Source organism: Cyanistes caeruleus, chromosome 7, assembly GCF_971803275.1.
Source record: "Cyanistes caeruleus chromosome 7, bCyaCae1.hap1.1, whole genome shotgun sequence".
Lineage (NCBI taxonomy): Eukaryota > Metazoa > Chordata > Aves > Passeriformes > Paridae > Cyanistes > Cyanistes caeruleus.
Window position 1 is genome coordinate 30,793,660 of NC_141707.1, and position 17,974 is coordinate 30,811,633.

Consider the following 17,974-nt stretch of genomic DNA (forward strand, 5'->3'; position numbering starts at 1 on the left):
CTTCAGTAGTTCATTTGGTCTATTTGTGAAGAAAAGTCTTACTCATCTCAAAATCTTCAGAAGTTTTTTGGGTTTTTTTTCCTTCCTCAGCTGAATCAATTTAGGAAAGGAAAAAAAAAGCAAGCCTCATTATTTTACTCCTGTTTCTAATCAATTACTTCTGCATCTTATGCACAAACATGTGGAAGCCTAAAATTCAGCAGAAATAGAGATCATGTTATTTCAAGTTTTTGTTTTAATTAAAACTAAAAATGCTTCTCTTGGTGCTGGGTTTTGCAACAGCATTTTGGAGAGTGCCTCCAGACCAATATCATCCCTATGCAATCTGGTTCCATAGGTACAAACTTGTCTTTGGCTTTTTGGGCTCACATTACAGTCCTCAGCCAAGCACAACCGCAGCTCTTCACTGAGGCTGCACTCATCTATCTGTGAGTAGAATTGGGCTCTTGAACTTTTCATGGACGTCCAAGCCCTCTGAGAGCTTTGTAAATAGATAGCAGAGTAGACTGCCAGAAAACAATGGGTTTTCATTAAATGATAACATCTTTCCAAACTAAAACCAGAAATTATACTTATACTTATGGGGAGATTCGAGTCCTCTCAAACCACAAGTATCACAGTTAAGGTTAGTGGAGCCCAACCTGATACTGCTATAACTTCTACAAATAAGTTAACTCTTTGCCTTGTGTTAGCAATCAAGAACTCAGGCCAGTAAACTCACATCCACAGGTCATTTTACTGAAATTAGTAGCACTCTGAATTTGTAGAGATTACAAAAGTGAGTTTGATTCTGCTCAGATCTTGCAAGAATGGAATGTCTTCCTCACCAGAAATTCTGCCTGAACTGTGTCCTCAGTGAGTTTAAAGGGTCTATTTTCACCTTGTCTGCATCAACAGTGCTCCTGAATGAGAGTCTGGTTATGCCCAGGCAAAGTGCAGACAGATGTTTTGACATTTCCCTGCAGAGTTCCCCTGATACAACACTGCTCTGATTTACAAGCAGTGCAGCTGCTGCAATCCCCACCCAGCTCCAAGCCTCCAAGCTCCTCTACCAGTGAAAACCTGCTGCTGCCTTTAACCACTGCAGCCACTCCAGTTCTTCTCTAGGCTGTAACACACTAGGCTCCTCATGCCAAAAACTTCCTACACCACTATCCTTATCTCTGGCTATCTGCTCAGTTCTGCTCTACAACCTCTGCTGTTTCAGTTCTCCCAAACGTTTGTAGCTGTCAGTACTACTGTCTTCAGCCAGTAGCATCATTAGAAAGTTCAAGGAAGGGCCATCAAGCAATAAGGATCGAAAAAATGTTGGATAATTCAGTATCACACTGAAGTATCACAGATAAATTTGACTGCAGATCAAAGTACTTCCACAGTGAGAAAACGTGATGCTCCCCTCTTTGGGTAAGAGTATAACAGAACCAAGGATCTAGCAACTGAGGGGCAACATAATTGCAAGAGTTGCTGAATTTTAAACACTTAACCAAGAATTGCAGGATGTTCTCTCCCTTCATAAATATTTAAATCAAAATTGAACGTTAGTTTAGAGCAATTGACCACCTTGAACATGAATCTGCTGGGGGAAGTTCTGTGCCTTAAGGGAAGGCAGAACAAATGACTAGAAGCAACTTTCTGGAGTCCATCACTGTGGGAGGAGGGATCAGATGGGGAAGAATCCCAGCAATCAAATGCAAACTAAAGGGTAAAATGATAAAAACCCCATTCCCATGTGTTCTTTCACAGGTCAATGAACTCCATTTGAATAAAGACCAAATGACCAAAGACTGCTTGCCCAAAGCACATCATCCTCAAATCTGCCCGTGAGTGTTCAATGCAAAATTAAATTTAGACTTGTCAGCCTTGATGTGCTTTGTTTTGATGAAACCAGGAATGAAATATAACACTGGCAGTAATCTTATCCAGTCAACTAATTTAGCATTTTGGATGCCTTAGCTTATGAACTTTGCAGAGAAATTTTTGGCAAAAAAGGATGGCATTCTAACTTCAGCCTTCTTAAAATTAACTCACACCAGCTATTCTCAGTAGTAACATCATTATCTGTGAAACTGTGCTCAAATGAAGAATCAATAAATAAATATGAAGAAGAAATTTAGGGGGAAAATGAAGTGCTATTAGCATTCCAGGAGTATAATAAACTCATAATTCTCTGAGGTAAAACAGTGAAGCCTGGATTTGCAAAGCTACCATAGACAAGGAGGTGTGCAGAACTCATTCCAAATATAAGCTGGTTTAATATTTCAAAGACTCATTAGAGGAAACACATAGCACTAGCAAAATCATGGTTTGTATTCCTGATATACAGTCATAGACAAATACAGAATGTATCTAGTAGATTACTCTCTTGGGAACAATTTCTGTTGGTTAAGGGGGGGAAACGTTAAATTTTAAAGATGTTAATCACTTGTTTTGTTTTATTTCAACCTGTATAGATGCATGTCTGGTATGCATATGAAAATGCAAATAGAGGAATAATCCCTAGTTCATCTTGAAAACGTTGGCACCAATAGTGCACATACAAGCAGGGTACTTATTTCTCAAACCGTAGTCACACTAACTTACACTGAACTGTTTAGATGAGTAAAGGATTTGCACTATCAAGTTACAAAGTTATGTAATGGCAATGTTGTGCATGGAGATTAATGCATTGTCTTGTCAGCCATGAGTTGAGGGTTTTCATGCAGGAAAGCAATGAGCTGAAATATTTCATTCATATGATTTAACTACACTTACAGAATTAAGTAACTGAATAAGTGTTTTCAGGGATTGTAACCTTGCCTCTGCCACTAACACACTCTATGACCTTGAGCAAGTCACATAAGACCAGCTTTTCACAGACCCCAAAGTTTAATTTGTACAGATTTCTGTCACTGGCTACCCTACCTGGTGTCCATCTGCATCATTATTCATGATATCTTTAACAGATGAGCACAAAATTCTCCAGGCCACAGTCCTTTTATGCCTCACTTTCTGTCCCTGATGATTATTACTTCTGATTGCTGAGCATGGATATTAAAATGGAAATAAGGCTCAGTTGTACTATTATATCACTTGATTATCCTCACAAAGCAGAAATTGTGAAATTTTTCATATTATATGTTACCTCACCTCATCCTTTGTCAGTATTGGAACAGCACACGGTTACAGTGAATATTCCTATTTTGCTCATGTTGAGCAAGCATGTATCTTTATCCTACCACAAGCCACTAATGATATTCTTCCCCCTGTTGTCTTTTATTTTAAGTAGGTGATTACAAGCTGCAATTACAACTAAAACCTAAGCTCTTTTAGACTGGAGGAGCACATTGGACACAGGCAGAAACTGAGTTTCAGCTTTGTGTTTCTAATGAAAATGCCCTTCATATGTGGACCCCAAAAAGGTCAGAGAGTGAAATATTAAGTGTTTTATAAATATAGACTGATTGGCCTGTCCAAACCATGTGTTTGAAAATCTCCTCCTGGCAGACAATCATCTTCAATCAGGAAGGGAGAGCAGAGAACGGAACATGAGGCAGGGCAGGGGGATCTGTAATCACTCTAACAAACTTCTGAGACCTAGCCAATTTTCCCCTCCATGTGTTATAAATATATATATATATATATATATATATATATATATATATATAGGCTCCAAAAGCATCTCCTTCTGCATTCTTGAATTTACTATATTATCCTGTCAAACTGAGTTAGCCAGAGTGAACTTCCTACCCTTTCCTGCCTTATTCTTTCCCCCTATCTTTGATGTGCTGTAAATCAGCACCATAGGAGATAAATAAGCAACCTTTAGCTGAAACAGCAGGCTAAACAACTTCCACGTGGCCAAGCAACACAGCAAAGCAATTAAACCTGCCCAACAGGCCATCTGTAGTCAAACTCCTCTTCCCTTAAGAAGCTGGCCCCAAAGTATTCCCAGATTTAGTTCCTAATCCTACCTCTGAGTTGTGCAGATGGTTCCACAGCACCCACTCAAAACCCCTTTGAAGTTACTATGAATCCACACATCTGGGTAAGCTTGTTGTCCCTGATTCTGTTGCAAGAATGAGGATGTGGCCAAGGTCTCATGGAAGTTTTTTTCCTGCCTTTTGAGAAGACAGGCAGGATCTGCTTCTTCCCCACAAAACTAGTCATAACTGTCGCAGCCATATTTTGGAACCACCAATTTAATCTCTGAGTCAGGACACTTTCATGCCACATAAGAAATTTTCATTCTGTTATCCTTTCAAATAAAATTGAAGCTATTTTTTCATTTTCACTCTACATCAGTAACCTGCACAGGGTTTGCACAAGGTTTGCACTTGAAATGAAAAATACTGCTTTTAAAATGACAAACACTGAACACAGGACATTTGTTACCACTAAAAAAAAGCTCTCTCTGTCTGTGGAGAAGTATAATTCATTCACTGATACATGCACCCACATTTTCTCCAGGGAGTTTCACACATTCACATGCACTCCCAGCACTAAATTTTGCATTTCAATCTAGGCATTAGCTATAAAAGATGTGTAAAGTCTTATGTAGTCAGACAGAAGCTGTTCCCTATTGGCTACATAATAAGCACCTTAGGTGGCTCCAGGGTATAAAATTATTCCAAAAGGGGTGTGGAAAAAATTACACTGCATAAATTGATTCCAGATCCACCTGTTCCAGGTGCCAGCAAATATATTTTGTTAAAGCCATCTGGTTGTCTTAAAAGCTAACAGTTTTTGAAGACTATGGCACAAACAATCTGCAAAATACACAAACTTCCAAAGCCACAAACCCTTAAGCTGCAAATGGCTTATAGTTCATCTATGCAGGACCTAGCTGGGCTGATCTGCAGGATTGCAGATGGCACCTCTGCTTAACATCTGAGACTATCTGGCATTAGGGTATGTCCTCCATAGCACAGAGGCTTCAAGGCTACTGGAGGATCCATTCGGCATCACCAGATCCTCATGTGATATTCCCAGATAAGGAATGGGTTTGCCTCATGGGTCTGAAGTTATGATGAGGCTTTTGAGTGCAGCACAATATTTGGCAGAAATAAAACTGATGACTGTCATTCTCTGCAGGTGGCTATGTCCCGGCTGGTCTCGTGTTGCTGCATCATGGATGAAATCAAACCTTTGAAACTGGCACTCTGCAATTTATTTAACTTGCAGCAACAGCCTAATGGGGAGTATGTTATCTAGACTAACAAGCCCATGTGCATTTTGCCTGCTCAACAAAGCTACAGAGGTCAGACACTGCTACAGTTCGTGTTTATCGGGGCCTGGTTGTGCCGGGTGCTGTTTCCCGGGGACGCGTTAACAACAATGAAGAACATGCAGCACCTTGTAAGATCAAGCTCCTTCACAGCAGCTTCTGGGAAGAAAATAGTCTGTGCTCTCTCCACAAATAACCCCTTTCTGAACACCAAGGAAATTATACATATGATTTATAAACTCTCAAGGTGTTCACAATTTAATTGGGGATTAAAACTAGTAATCAGCATGCTTACTTATTGTCTCATTTAGAGATGACTAAAAAGTAAATAAAGACACACTAGTCCTTAACCAGCATTGTGCTTTGGTACGTGTTTAATTATGAGCACATGAATAGCCCTGCCACCAATTCAGAGTCATACTTTGTAACTTGGTAACATCCTTCACATGCAAATTTCCTTCCTGAGTTATTCCATTTGGAAACAAAACCAACCCACTTGGTTTACAGATACATTTTTGATAACAGTATTACTTCTGGACTATTACTACTCATATACTCATCTTCAGAAAATCACCTTGAGTGATTTTGTGGACCTTAAAAAACTGTGCTTTATATGAGTTCTGAAGCAGAGGTAACTTTGGGAGTTGTGGTGCTGTAGTCAAGGAGACCCCGTGTGCTGAAAGTCACAGTTGTGCTGTCAGAGCTCTGCTGCACTTTACTCACATGGTTTGAGCCTGGGGTAAGAAATAACGGCTGTCATGCAGTAAATTTTTTTTGGACAACAATGAGAACAGTGGGGAAATAAATACTGAGGTTAACTGTGCTCGAAGAATAATCTCCAGCAAGCAAAGCACTGTCCACACAAGTTGCAGGCTCAAAGAGCTGTCAAAGTCTCACACTCAGCTCCCACTGAAACTAATGAAAATTGCCACTATGGACAGAGATGGGATGAGTCCTGATACTGGGCACACTGGACAAGTCAGCAGTCTAAAAGCAAAAGAAACAATCCCTACAATAAAACTATCTGATGCAGGGCCTTCAGTGAGTTGATTTTTGTTTCCTTAAGTAATAACAATAACAAAAGCTGTTGACTTGATCCTCAGAAGCAACAACACTCTGACACAGCCCATTTCAAGGCACAGCAGGGATAGTGCAATACACCACGGTTTGTCTCCTGGACTAAATCACAAGGATCCAACCCAAAATTGTGGCAGTTCACCTTCACAGTATTCAATCTGTAAAAGGTAAGTCCAACACTTAAGACTGACTTTGTGATTTCAATGTGATTTGGTACTTAAACGGCCACTACACAATGAACACTGATGAATTCTACCCCTAGAGAAGCATTCTGAATTGTCTCCACCGCTTTCTGCAGGTAATTAAATTTCCCTTTTTCAGTTTTATACCAGAAATGATCTCATGGGCATGATCTGCAGCAAGGCAAATCCAGTTGAAGACTTCACACTGGACTACACCTAATCTCTGAATCTCAGCACTACCCCAGCAGTGAAACATCTTCACATTACAATGAAATTACCAACTCCTTACTCCTCAGCGCATCCCTTCTCTTGGGGCCAGAATGCCCTTGCTGCTGCAGCTCTTGTCATGAAGGCAGTGAGCAACACTTAGGAGACCTGACAAAGCTGGAGTACAGTGCATGGCTTTCCAGTGACAGACCCTCAGTAAAACTGCCCATGTCTCCCAGTAAAAAATGAACTAAGAAATGCTAATCTAATAATCCAGGCATGTAGATAAATGAAAGGTGAAAAGGCTTTTAAATGTATTCTAAAACCAATATTTTATGAGATCGATCAATATTTTTCTCTAGGCTGGAAACAAACAAGTTCTCAAAGAAAGTTAAATTTAGAGAATAAATTGTTTGGTTTTCTTACTACAGAAAACAGTGATGACAATTCCTTGCAGGGCACTTATACCAACAGCGCCCCAAAGCTAGGGCTTCACCATGCTTTCCCCAAAACCAGTACAGTAAAAACAGGGTAAGGTTACTTCTGTCAGCCTACTAACTGTGAACAAAACTAGTTTTGCAATCATACAGCATTGTCCTTAATTTCCAATCGTTCACCAGCATATGGAACTGATGCAACCACAAAGTAAAACAATTACAGCTTTCATCTTGTATCTTTTAGACAGTCAATTAACCTCTCTGATGTCTTTACAAGGAATCACCTGAATAAGGGCTACGGGATAACACCCTAAATTCCCAGATCCCAGTTGACAGAGCATGCACCAGCCAGCACTCAAGGCAGAGAGACGGCAGCGGCAGATCGCTCCCTGGCACTGTTGGATACTGCCCCCTTTTGCCGAACAGAAAGGCAACAGCACCGGCTGCACACTGAAACTTTGCCCGGCATCTATTCTGTTTTCGGGAAGATATATTCGTGCAGATGGTCTTATTTAACCCTAGTATGTCTGTTCGCATGATTATTCGTCCTGACTAAAATAGAAATCTATTGTTTGAGCCATGTTTAATATCACAGAGTGAGCCTGCTCCCCAGGAACTTTCCCTCTAACAGGTCCCTATCACGTCTCAGCCCAAGTCAAGCAGCACTTCTACAACTGACTACAAGGTAAGAAGAAAAGAGTTTATAGGCTGGGTCAGCCACCGGCCTGGAGAATAAAGGGCAATCACACTGGACGGCCAAAGCCATTTTGTATGGGAACTTTTTTCATTTTACTGCAAAGGAGCTAAAATTCCATGGCACCACTTGTATCAGGCTTCTCTTGGGCTACTCACATTCCTACTGAACCCATCCCCATGCCATCGTTTCCAGTCAATGCAAACTGATCAAGGCCAGTTTGCTGAAAGTAATTTTCTATGCAGAACCTCATCCCCCGCATCTCTCTGTTCAAGCCTTTTGTCCTCTGGTGTTGTGCTTTTTCACTTGCTGGAGTTTGCACATTTTCTCCTCCCTGGTTGCCCCAGCTTTTTGCAGGAAGGGAGGGAGGTCACGGAGGGCAGCCACTGCCAATTCCATCAGCCTAACAGGCTGGGGGATGAACAAAGCAAATATCTATATTCTGAAGGGTGGGATCTCTCTCTCCCCCAGTCTTCAGGATTAGCATGTCCCTGGCAGGGGAGGAAAAAAACTTGGCCTCTTTAATGAGAGAAAACAAGATAGAAAGAAAAACAGAACAACTTGCCTAGACTACACTGAAAATGCAAGAAGCATAACATAAAACACAGAGATTCCCTAGTATTGCGTATTGCCGAGTCTACTTATCATCCAATCCAATCAGAAAAGTTTTAGTGCAAAAGGAGAAAAAATGGTAGCTATGGATGATTCAAGTGTCTGTTTAAAAAATAAATCTCTGTTAAAAATCTAGTTAAATATCAACAGAATTTTTCTTAACCACTGCCACTTTGCTTGTAGTTGTGACCAGTTTTCTATCTTGGGTGCTTACAAATCAGATGTATAATCACAAGAGTACTTTTCTGTATGAGTAGTTTGTTCCAGCTACCCTCACTCCTCCTTGCATTCGCTCACCTGGGATCTCTACTGATCTCAGGCAGCAGCAAGAATCAAAGCCCATTATAACTTCCAGCTTAGCTGGTTTTTATTTTGTTCACAGTGCAGTCAGCCTGGGGTCTTAGCCTACCACTGAACCCATCCAGAGCAAAGACATCAAACCTCTTGCAGCTCAGACTATAATTTAGGAAAAGAAGTATTTTCTGTAATGAGAGGGAACACTCACACAACAAAAATAGAAACTTTACTATGGTTCCTAACTGATACATCCATACATAAATAGTTTGAAGAAAAAAAAAAAAAAAAAAGAAGGGGAAACAAAATAAATGTAAACCCCAACCAAAAATAGATAAATAAATTCAGAAAAAAAAAATAAATCATCAACTAAACAGGACCTGGCATCTACCATGTTTGGAGACCTTTTTTAAGGACAGGAAATTATCCAAAAGTCTAAACTAAGCCAACAGAGGACAGTGAACCTTTAGGACATAGAATACTCCTCGATACTTAATGCTCCACCTAAAAGCCCATGAAGAGACAGGTTCAGGACCGACTTGGCAAGCACACCTTTTGTTTGTTTCCTCTGAGGCGTAACAGCAAGCGTGCTCCTGGGCAGCACCAGGAGCAGATGGTAGTGCTGGAAAATACAGCTCTCCAACTTTGGTGTGGATACTGCAGCTGGATCGACAAAGGTTGTTTCTGGAAATCCTACCCCCCCATACACTCCCCGTAAGTTTCTAACAATGCGCGGAGCTAAGAAGCAGCACAAGACTCTCTGCTTCCCTCTCCCTCTCCCCTTCGCTTTTGATCTCCATCAGGACGTGAGCTGAAATTTAATGGGCCACCCCTACCACAAAGACAAATTACCATCTGAAAAACAAAAATCATTAATATCCCTTCGCCTAGGCTATCCGGCTTCCCACCCACTGCACCCCTTCGCTTCCGCCACAGCCCCCTTCAGCGGGTTTAGGAAGAGCTGGGAAGGTGGCGGGGAGAGGAGAAAGAAAAAACACCTCCACTGCCACCTTCGAGCTAGTGTGCTCTCCAGCGCTGCCGGACTGCGAACACAGAGACCGAAAAAAAACAACCCTGTGGCTCCCCGGCGGGCAGAAGGACGGCGCGCCGAGCGCCGGGCACAAACACACCCCCAGGCCCCGCAGGTTGCCTCCGGCCCCCATCACCGGGCGCTGCGCCGGGGGCGACGGAGACGCGCAGCAGCCCGGGGGTTCGCACCTCCCCGGATCCCCTTCCCAGCGCCGCCCGCTCGCCCCGACCCCGCCAAGTTGGGAAGTTTGCGCGCCCCCCGGGCCGTCCCGCCGCCCGCCCCCCGGGCCGCCGCCGCGTTCAGCTTACGGGATGGCCGCCGGGCTCCCGGTGCGGGGCTCACCGGCACATCGCGCTCCGGCTGCCGCAGGAGCGGGGGCAGCCGCGGCGCGGCTGGGCTCGGCTCGGCTCGGCGGGGCTGGGCTCGACTCGACTCTGGGCGAGCAGGGAGTGGAGCTGCGGCTCCTCCCAGCCCGGCGCTCAGGGAGTGCCGCCTCGGGCCATACGAGCGGCGGCGGGCAGCGTCCCCGCGCTACGGCCGGAGTTGGGACCGAAGTCCTCCCGGGCGCTCCGCTGTCTCTTCCAGGCGGCTCCTATCAGCACGGCTTCAACTCTTTCCATCGGAGACCGAGGGGAGGAGGAGAAGGAGGCGGAGGAGGAGGAGGTAGGGAAGAAGGAGGAGGGAGCTAGGGGCTGGCAGCCCCAACTCGCACTGATGTCAACTAATATATTCAAAGTTCAACAGGGCATTTCTCTAGCAAGCGAATCGCCCTCGCCGCCCTCCCCGCTGGTCGCAGCCGGCTTCCCCGGGCCGGTGGGGGGTCCCGCGGAGCGCAGCGGCGCTCCCCGGCCGGACCCTGCGGATGGGGGCCAGCGGGGCTGGCTCCGAGAGGAGGCGGTCGGGGATGGGGGATGGCACGCTTTTCAGGCGGGCAGGTTCAAGTGCTGCCGGTGTGGGGAGGGCTGAGGGTGGAGGTGAGGCACCAGACGAGCGAAAATAATCCACCGAGCGGCGGAGCGATGTTTGTGTTTAAATCCAACCTCTTCCCTCCCTGCTGGAAGGGGCAGGGCTGGCTGCGGTGCTGTGGCTGTGATGGGAGAGGGGCGAGGGGAAGCGGCTGCGCTGGGGCTCGGAGTGGCGCCGCGGGGCGCCGCGCTCCCCTGCAGCCCCCGCGGCAGAGACCGCCCGGACACGCCGCCCGGCCGGGGCTTGCACCGAGCCCGCAGCGGAGCGCGGTCGACTGCCCGTGACTGAGCTCCTCACTCGGGCCTGGGGCTGTGGCCGCGTCTCCCCGTCGCGACGTCCCCTGTTTGCCGGAGGCTAACGGGGTCGAGATAAAACCGGGGAGGGAAGCGGCAGTTTTCTCACGCCAAAGGGCAGACAGCGGCGGAAAATCCGCGACGAGGAGCGTACGCGATGCTGAGCGCTCGGGAGAAGCAGCACTGTCCCTCCGCGGCCCCACCGCTGCCCGGGGGCTGCCCGAAGGGGAATCGCTGCGAGGCCGGGGGCGGCTGCATCGAACGTGGTTTTGGGAAGGCTGATGTGCCGCGCTGTCCCCGCGGCGATGCACAGCGCCTGAACGCCTTTAGCGGCAACCGCATAAAGCCATAGGATGGACACTGCTGATGGACAAGCAGCCCGGCAGTCAAAGGATAAAAACACATCTGGGCTGGGCTGGTGGCATTTAAAAATCGCCAGATAAGAGCTTCAGTTATTTATCAGCTGAACCCCAGACAGAATGGCCTGCACTGGTGCCGTTGCATATGTATGTGTGCATATATAATGAGGCTGGGTTTTTCTCCTTCTGTAAACTGATCCTGTCATTCATGTTGACAGTATGTTATAGCTATATAAAAACAGTGTAATTGTATGATGGCTCATCAGTGCTATGACAGCCAATTGTGGTGGCAGTGGGTGTGCTCCCAATTCGCATCTCAGAGAAGTAACTGCATAGATCCGCTGAGATGATCATTATACAACATGTAATTGTTTGCCTGTTGGTAATTTCTCAGTTCTTCCTTAATCAAGGAACTGTACCATTACATCTGCTCATGCAGTAATGCATTTTTGATACCTTGAGTGAAGCAGTCAATATATTATTTATATGCATAACATTTTTTTATCTGCTTTTCATTTTAAAACTCACACTAGAGTTTTAAAAAAGACTAGAAAGCACAGGACAGGTAAAGGATACAAAACAATTGCAATTTAGCTATGTATTCTGTTCAAAACTCAGACTCTGGAAGAAGACTTGAGTCAGGCACAGTCTGGAAAGTGCTGAGGAAACTGCCCCATTCACAGCGGCACCACATTTGTGCCTCTTTTTTCTTCCTCATCTTTCTTAAAACTGAAAAAAACCTACCTCTCTAGCTCTCTTGGTAATAGTATCTTCTTATAATATTGTCTTAATTTACATGTGAATAATAAGTAACTGTTCCTCCATTTCTTTAATATACCAGATGATATCTTTCAATGTAGTGAATTGAATTTTAAATAATGATGTACAGCAGCCTGGGTGGATAGAGCAGAACACAGTGAAGGTTGGGTTCTGTGCTGGGACACTATTTGTCTTCTTTTTCAGTTTTACTGTAGAGCGAGTCAATTGGTTATCTAAGCCTCAGGAACAGATCATCTCACCAAATGCCACAACTATACATGTAATTTCCAGAAGACAGCTCAGCCTTTCCTCCTCCTAAGACTTCCAGATGTGGCACTGAGCATTGAACAATACATAGCTTAGGACCACATAAATGTCTGTCAGCATTTAAAGATATAATGGATAGTACTTTTCTATTAAAGAAAAGATTGTTTGTCCTAAAATCTTCTAGCATTTCCCTGACACTGTTTTGCTGTTTTCCCCACAAGGCTGGAAGTAGTTCTGTTGGTCTTCTGTGTGTGTATGCATTGCTTAAAGACTAACTAATAAAATGTGCACATAAATAAAAGTTTTGTAATGTTTCCATGGACAGTCAGGTCCTGACACCTTAATGCCTTTACACAACATGGTATCTGGGAAATCACTGGACAGATAGGGAAACTACTCAAATCCTTTTAGAAAAGGGCCTGTGACGCAAAGCGGTACAATTACAATTCTATGGAAAAGAGAGAAATGTCATGGGAAAAGTCAGGGTATTGCATGTGAAGTGATCTGTATCAAACAATTTGTTTCCAGTCTCCAAAGGAGAGGATGTACCGGGTTCCTATTCTGGGCTTGGCGGAGGCCGAGGTCATGGCAAGACTCAGCACAGTTACTCGCAGAGGTGTTGAACTGTAACCCTGTCCAGAGCCACCGCCGCTGGAGGAACGCCCTTTCCCCAGGAGGAAGAGACGCGGCCGGCTGTGGCTGAGGCGGAGCGGGCGCTCGGCGCGGCTGTCACCACTAGGGGCTGCTGGTGCCTCCCGGAGCGCCAGCCCCGCTCTCGCCGCTCCCGGCGCGGAGCCTCCGGACCGCGGGGCACGGCGTGAGCCCCGTGCGCCGGGAGCCCGCACCCCGTGAGACAGGGACCTTCATCCCGTGAAACAGGGACCTTCTCCCCGTGAGACGCAGACCTGCACCCTGTGTGGGCTCCGTAGCGCTTGTGTGAGCAGCCTGCCTGGCCCCCAGGGCAGCGGCGCGTCTGACACAGGCGTTCCGGGAACACTTTAGGGAAAAGGGGCTCCCACTGCTTGCAGGAAAGTGAGAACGCCTTTGCTGCCTTCAAATTCAACGGTGCAGAGCGCGGAAAGGGACGGGGGAGAGTTCAAGAGAGCGGAAACACGCATCAGGGAAGAGAAACAGCACTCGGATGGGAGCGCTTTGGGCTACAGGGCAGAAGGAGGCAGGATACCATGTACAGCTGGGCTCTTGTGGAGATGAGGACCTGCAAGTGTAGAACTCTGGGGAAAGAAGAGACCAAGCCCAGGTCTTTTGAGTCGGATCAGTGTTGTGAGATGGGTCATCCAAAGACTGCAGACAGAATGGTATTTTTGCAGCCTAACCAGAGCAGTCTGTTAGCCTGCATTTGCACACGGGTCTGTTTATGGCTGAACTGACTGCACAGATCTGCTTGAGCTTCAGCTGTTTTGGACATCCAGATAAGCTTTCCTGGTAGATGTTTTAGAGGGTGATGTAGAGGAATATCAACCCTGGCCTCATTGGAGGCTAGGAAACAACACTGACCCACAGCTGATGTCTGGACCGTGACGCCACACTAGGAGCAGTCTCATTAGAAAATTATTTCTGCTGTAGATACCCAGTCCATTTCACACAGACAGTGCATATATCAGTGGCAAAAATTTTAAACTATGCTAGAATTTAGAACTGGACGCATATGTTCAGGCAATCACTGCACTGGCCTACTAGTTTTTATTTCCCCATAGCAATGCAAGGGAAGAAACAGAGTTGCCATGAAAAAAAAAAAAAAAACCAGTCAAAATTTATACAGCAAATTATCTCTATTCTGATTCAAATGCCTGACCCCGAGTGGAGCCCAACGCCCTCCTACTGCAGTTTCCTCAAAAGAGAAAAAATACATTTCTAAACACAGTATCAGCAAATACTCAGAAGCAATGGCATGCAGCAATAGCAATAGTAAGCATTATCTTGAATACTGAGATCTAGATCTGAAGCCAAATGGCAATTAGCCATTAAATATTTAGGTATATGGCTTTTTTCCTGAATTTAAAATAGATCGCTAAATAGCCACAGTTGCGGTTTCCGGGCTCAGTCTTTTGGTAACAGTAACATTTTAATTTCTACTAAAGATAAGTCGAATTTAAATCCATGACACTACCTTAAAGTCAGATGACCTTAATGCAAGAGAATACAAATGAGCTCCCTGGAGAAAAGACACTGTGATGGAACAAATAGAATAATATATAGGGATGACTTGACACTGTCACCAGAGTGATGGTATTTAACTTCTTTGAAAAAAACTGAAATGAGCTTAAATTGGGACAACTGCTTTATTTTCAGAGAATTGCATCTGAAGCCTACAGACAAGTGCTATACAGTTGTCTCCCCCTCTGAAGCCAGGAGCCAATCTTCATATGTCATTCAACATGACAAAGTCAGCAAATGTCATAAGCACACTTCATAAAGGCAGGCCTGAGAATTCCCATTGAGTCTCACAAAAGTAGAAAGTTCCCTTTTTGCAAAGACTTGTAAAACATAAAAGTTGTGTTAACACAATGATACACTAGGAGGAAGGGAATGTTAAACTGAGACACTTCTTGTTGCCCAGTAAGCATCCAACTGAGGTAAGATATACAGCACCTAGCAGTCACCTATTTGTTGGCAAATAAAAAGAGAAGTGAAAAATTAGTCTTTTAACAACACCATTAGGATGTTTAACACTACATCAAAACTTGTTTTCCCCCTCCTCTAACTCAGGCTCTGAGCCTAGTGACTGTATTTATTGTATATTACTTTTGCCTTGAGACTGGAAGTGTAAAATCTAACACTGAACACCTTTATGGTGCTCCTAGACACATATTATCTGAGGGACTGAAAACTTCCTTGGTAAATACAAGTGGGATTTTTATTTTTTTTCCTGGAAAGTAGAGGTACCTTTACAATTAGCCTTAACCTTTATTTAAAGACATGTTGTTTAGCACATCAGACATCTCACTAAACACTCTAGAAAAAACACATTTTAATGGAAACTGAATTCGGGACTGTTGACAGCTTATCTGCTGACTTCATATGCCACCTTAGGCAATTCAGCTGAAAGATGAGCTTAACACTGCGAGTTACATTACAGGCTTCACAGTACCTTGTCCTATTTTAATTTTCCTTTAAAAAGCTAAATTAAAAAGCTTTACAGGGACCCTCTTATACAACAAACTGTTATGTCCAGCAAACTGAAAAGTCTGAGTCTAAATGTGCGTAGGTTTTGAAAGTATTCCTATTTCTTCCTCCATTTGCTTACATGATGACCAATGTCTTGATAATGCAGCTTGTAGTGTCTGGTTTGGAAAATGCAATTCTCAGTGTAGTGGGAATGTGAACATGCTGATAAAACTGAGTATCTGTTCTGCAGATTGTAGTTCTGTTGTAGTATTAGAAACTCATGACCTGGAAAGTCATTTGGAGGATTTAAGAAATTCAGAGCTTTCATTTAATACAGTGGCCTCCCATACTTGCATGTTTTTAATGAACTTAACTAAAAAACATACTGTACCTACTCAGCCTGTGATATTCAGATGCTTATAATTCCAATCAAAACAAATCAACTTTCAAATCTCACCCATTTTGGCTACAGGGCTGATTAAATTAAAATGTCAAGAGAAAAAATATTTTCAAAATAAAACTTTTTTATTCTTTTCAATAGAAATATAAAGTGCTTTCAAACATATATTTTTATCCTTAGGCAAACTAGTTTAGATTTCAGCCCTCCATTTTGCAGGTTTTCAGATGAGCACTGAAAGTAGGGGCTTAGAGCAGAAACTGTATTGTAGCTGTAGGTGTACAGTGATAGTGACGAAGTCACCAAATCTTTCATCTCATAAGAAAGAGGCCCATTGGAACTGATGCAGACAGATCAATGATTTTTGGGACAATGTGGTTCCAAATTCATAGTCAGGTTAGCTGCAATTTCACAGGTTGAGACATTTCCCAACAAACCTGAAATGTCACAAAAAGCTCTTCCTGCTACTTTAGTGAAATGTAGCATATTTTAGCCATGTTCCCTCTTGAGCTGCAGTGTCCCCCTTTGTGACTTGGCAAGGCAAGGGAAGGCCCTGCATTAGGGAAGAGTTGGAGGTCTCCCACAGAGAGCCCTCTGCCCTTTTCACTGAGGCTGGGCTGGATGATTCTACATTTACATTCTACATTTCTACAGTGTCTAGCCTGTTTTCGTTAGAGAAAAAAGTTGGAAGAGATATACACCTTTTTTCTTGCAGTACCTCAGCTAAGAGATTGTGTCATACTGCAAACCTTGCAGTAAGAGAAAGCCAAGCACACTGTCACATTAGGCTGCACTTCCTAACAGAGAGTGTCTGCTTCCCTTCACCAGGAGTGTCAATAAAGGAAAATGATTGCAGCACAGTGGTTAGTGCATTGAGTTTTCTGCTTTGTATTTTAAATAATTAAAAACACTGTAACTTCTTCTCAAAAATGTCACATCCTTCCTTCAGCTTGGCCATCACAACATATAGTGGTGGCATCTCAATTATGAGCCACAATGCAATAGCAAGCAAGAGCTTCACAGTGCCTTCTGAAGGTACATGGTGCAGCCACATAGATCAGGGTGGTTGGAACGGGCAGGGTCAGGTATTAAGTCAGGTATTGGGTCCTAGGTATTAAGCAGTGCACTGTTACTCTACTCAGATAATCCCAAACACTTCCTTTATGTGTGTGTAAGGATGGAGTACTGATTATCTATTTTCCATTTCTTTTCCATGCAAAGTTGTTCAACAGAAATACCTTTACTAGATTAAAACACATTTGGATATTTTAATTAGTGTAACATATACTGCAAAGTATATTGTATACTCAGTCTAGTCTAGTGGCCAAAAATATTCCATGAATTCTGGTCAACAATTATCAAGAATTCTATTCCTGCCAGATAAGCTGAAAATTATCACTCGCTGACTAAGTCAATATGTTACCCTGCTGCTATGCCATATGGCCCTGGATGCTGAGACACAACACAACCTCATCAAGTGACACCCAAACTGGAGGAGTGGAACACTGGAGAGAGCAGGGTTTCCATTCGAAAGGACCTCAACAAACCAGAGGAGCAAGCTAGCAGGAACCTCATGAGGTTCAACAAAGCCAAATGAAGTTGTGCCCCATGTGCCAGGCCAGGCTGAGGGCTGAGCAAACAGCCCCACAGCTGGAGTTTGGGGCTCACACAACAACAGCTGCTCACAGCCTGGAGAGACTCCAGGGAAGGGCTGCTGAGGCAATAAGGGAACCACAGTGCCTGAGGTACAAAGAGAGGCAGGTGCCACTGCCTTCCTTAGGCTGGAGACAAGAAGGCCAAGACAGGATATCACTACAGGCTTCCACTACCTTAATGCATTGGAGAAGACAGACATTTCTCAGAGGTGCAATGCAAAAGAAGAAAAGGCAACAGTCACAAGCTGCAACAAGGGAAATACTAATTGGGAAGGGAAAAAAAATCATCTCAGTGGGACTAGAGCATCACTGAAACAGGCCCAAAGGGGCTGTTCAGTCATCACCCTTGGGGACTTTCAAAACTTCTCAAGGCTTGGAGCAATTTGATCTGATTTTGAAGCTAGTCCTGCTTTAGC

The 17,974-nt window shown here is 44.2% G+C and overlaps 1 protein-coding gene across 10 annotated transcripts in view; it reads right to left on the reverse strand.

Moving 5' to 3' along the window:
- Window positions 1–17,974, reverse strand: part of SEMA5B (semaphorin 5B) — a 281,295-nt gene that overhangs the window by 250,561 nt on the left and 12,760 nt on the right. For 3 of the 10 annotated variants that reach the window (XM_086898529.1, XM_086898538.1, XM_086898539.1), the window contains exon 1: window positions 10,045–10,386. The exons of 3 other annotated variants lie outside the window; for them this stretch is intronic. The gene's annotated coding sequence lies outside the window, so the exon portion shown is untranslated. Of the gene's footprint in view, window positions 1–10,044; window positions 10,387–17,974 lie in introns of those variants that run through there. 4 more of the 10 variants (XM_086898530.1, XM_086898531.1, XM_086898535.1 and 1 more) reach the window with 4 other exon arrangements.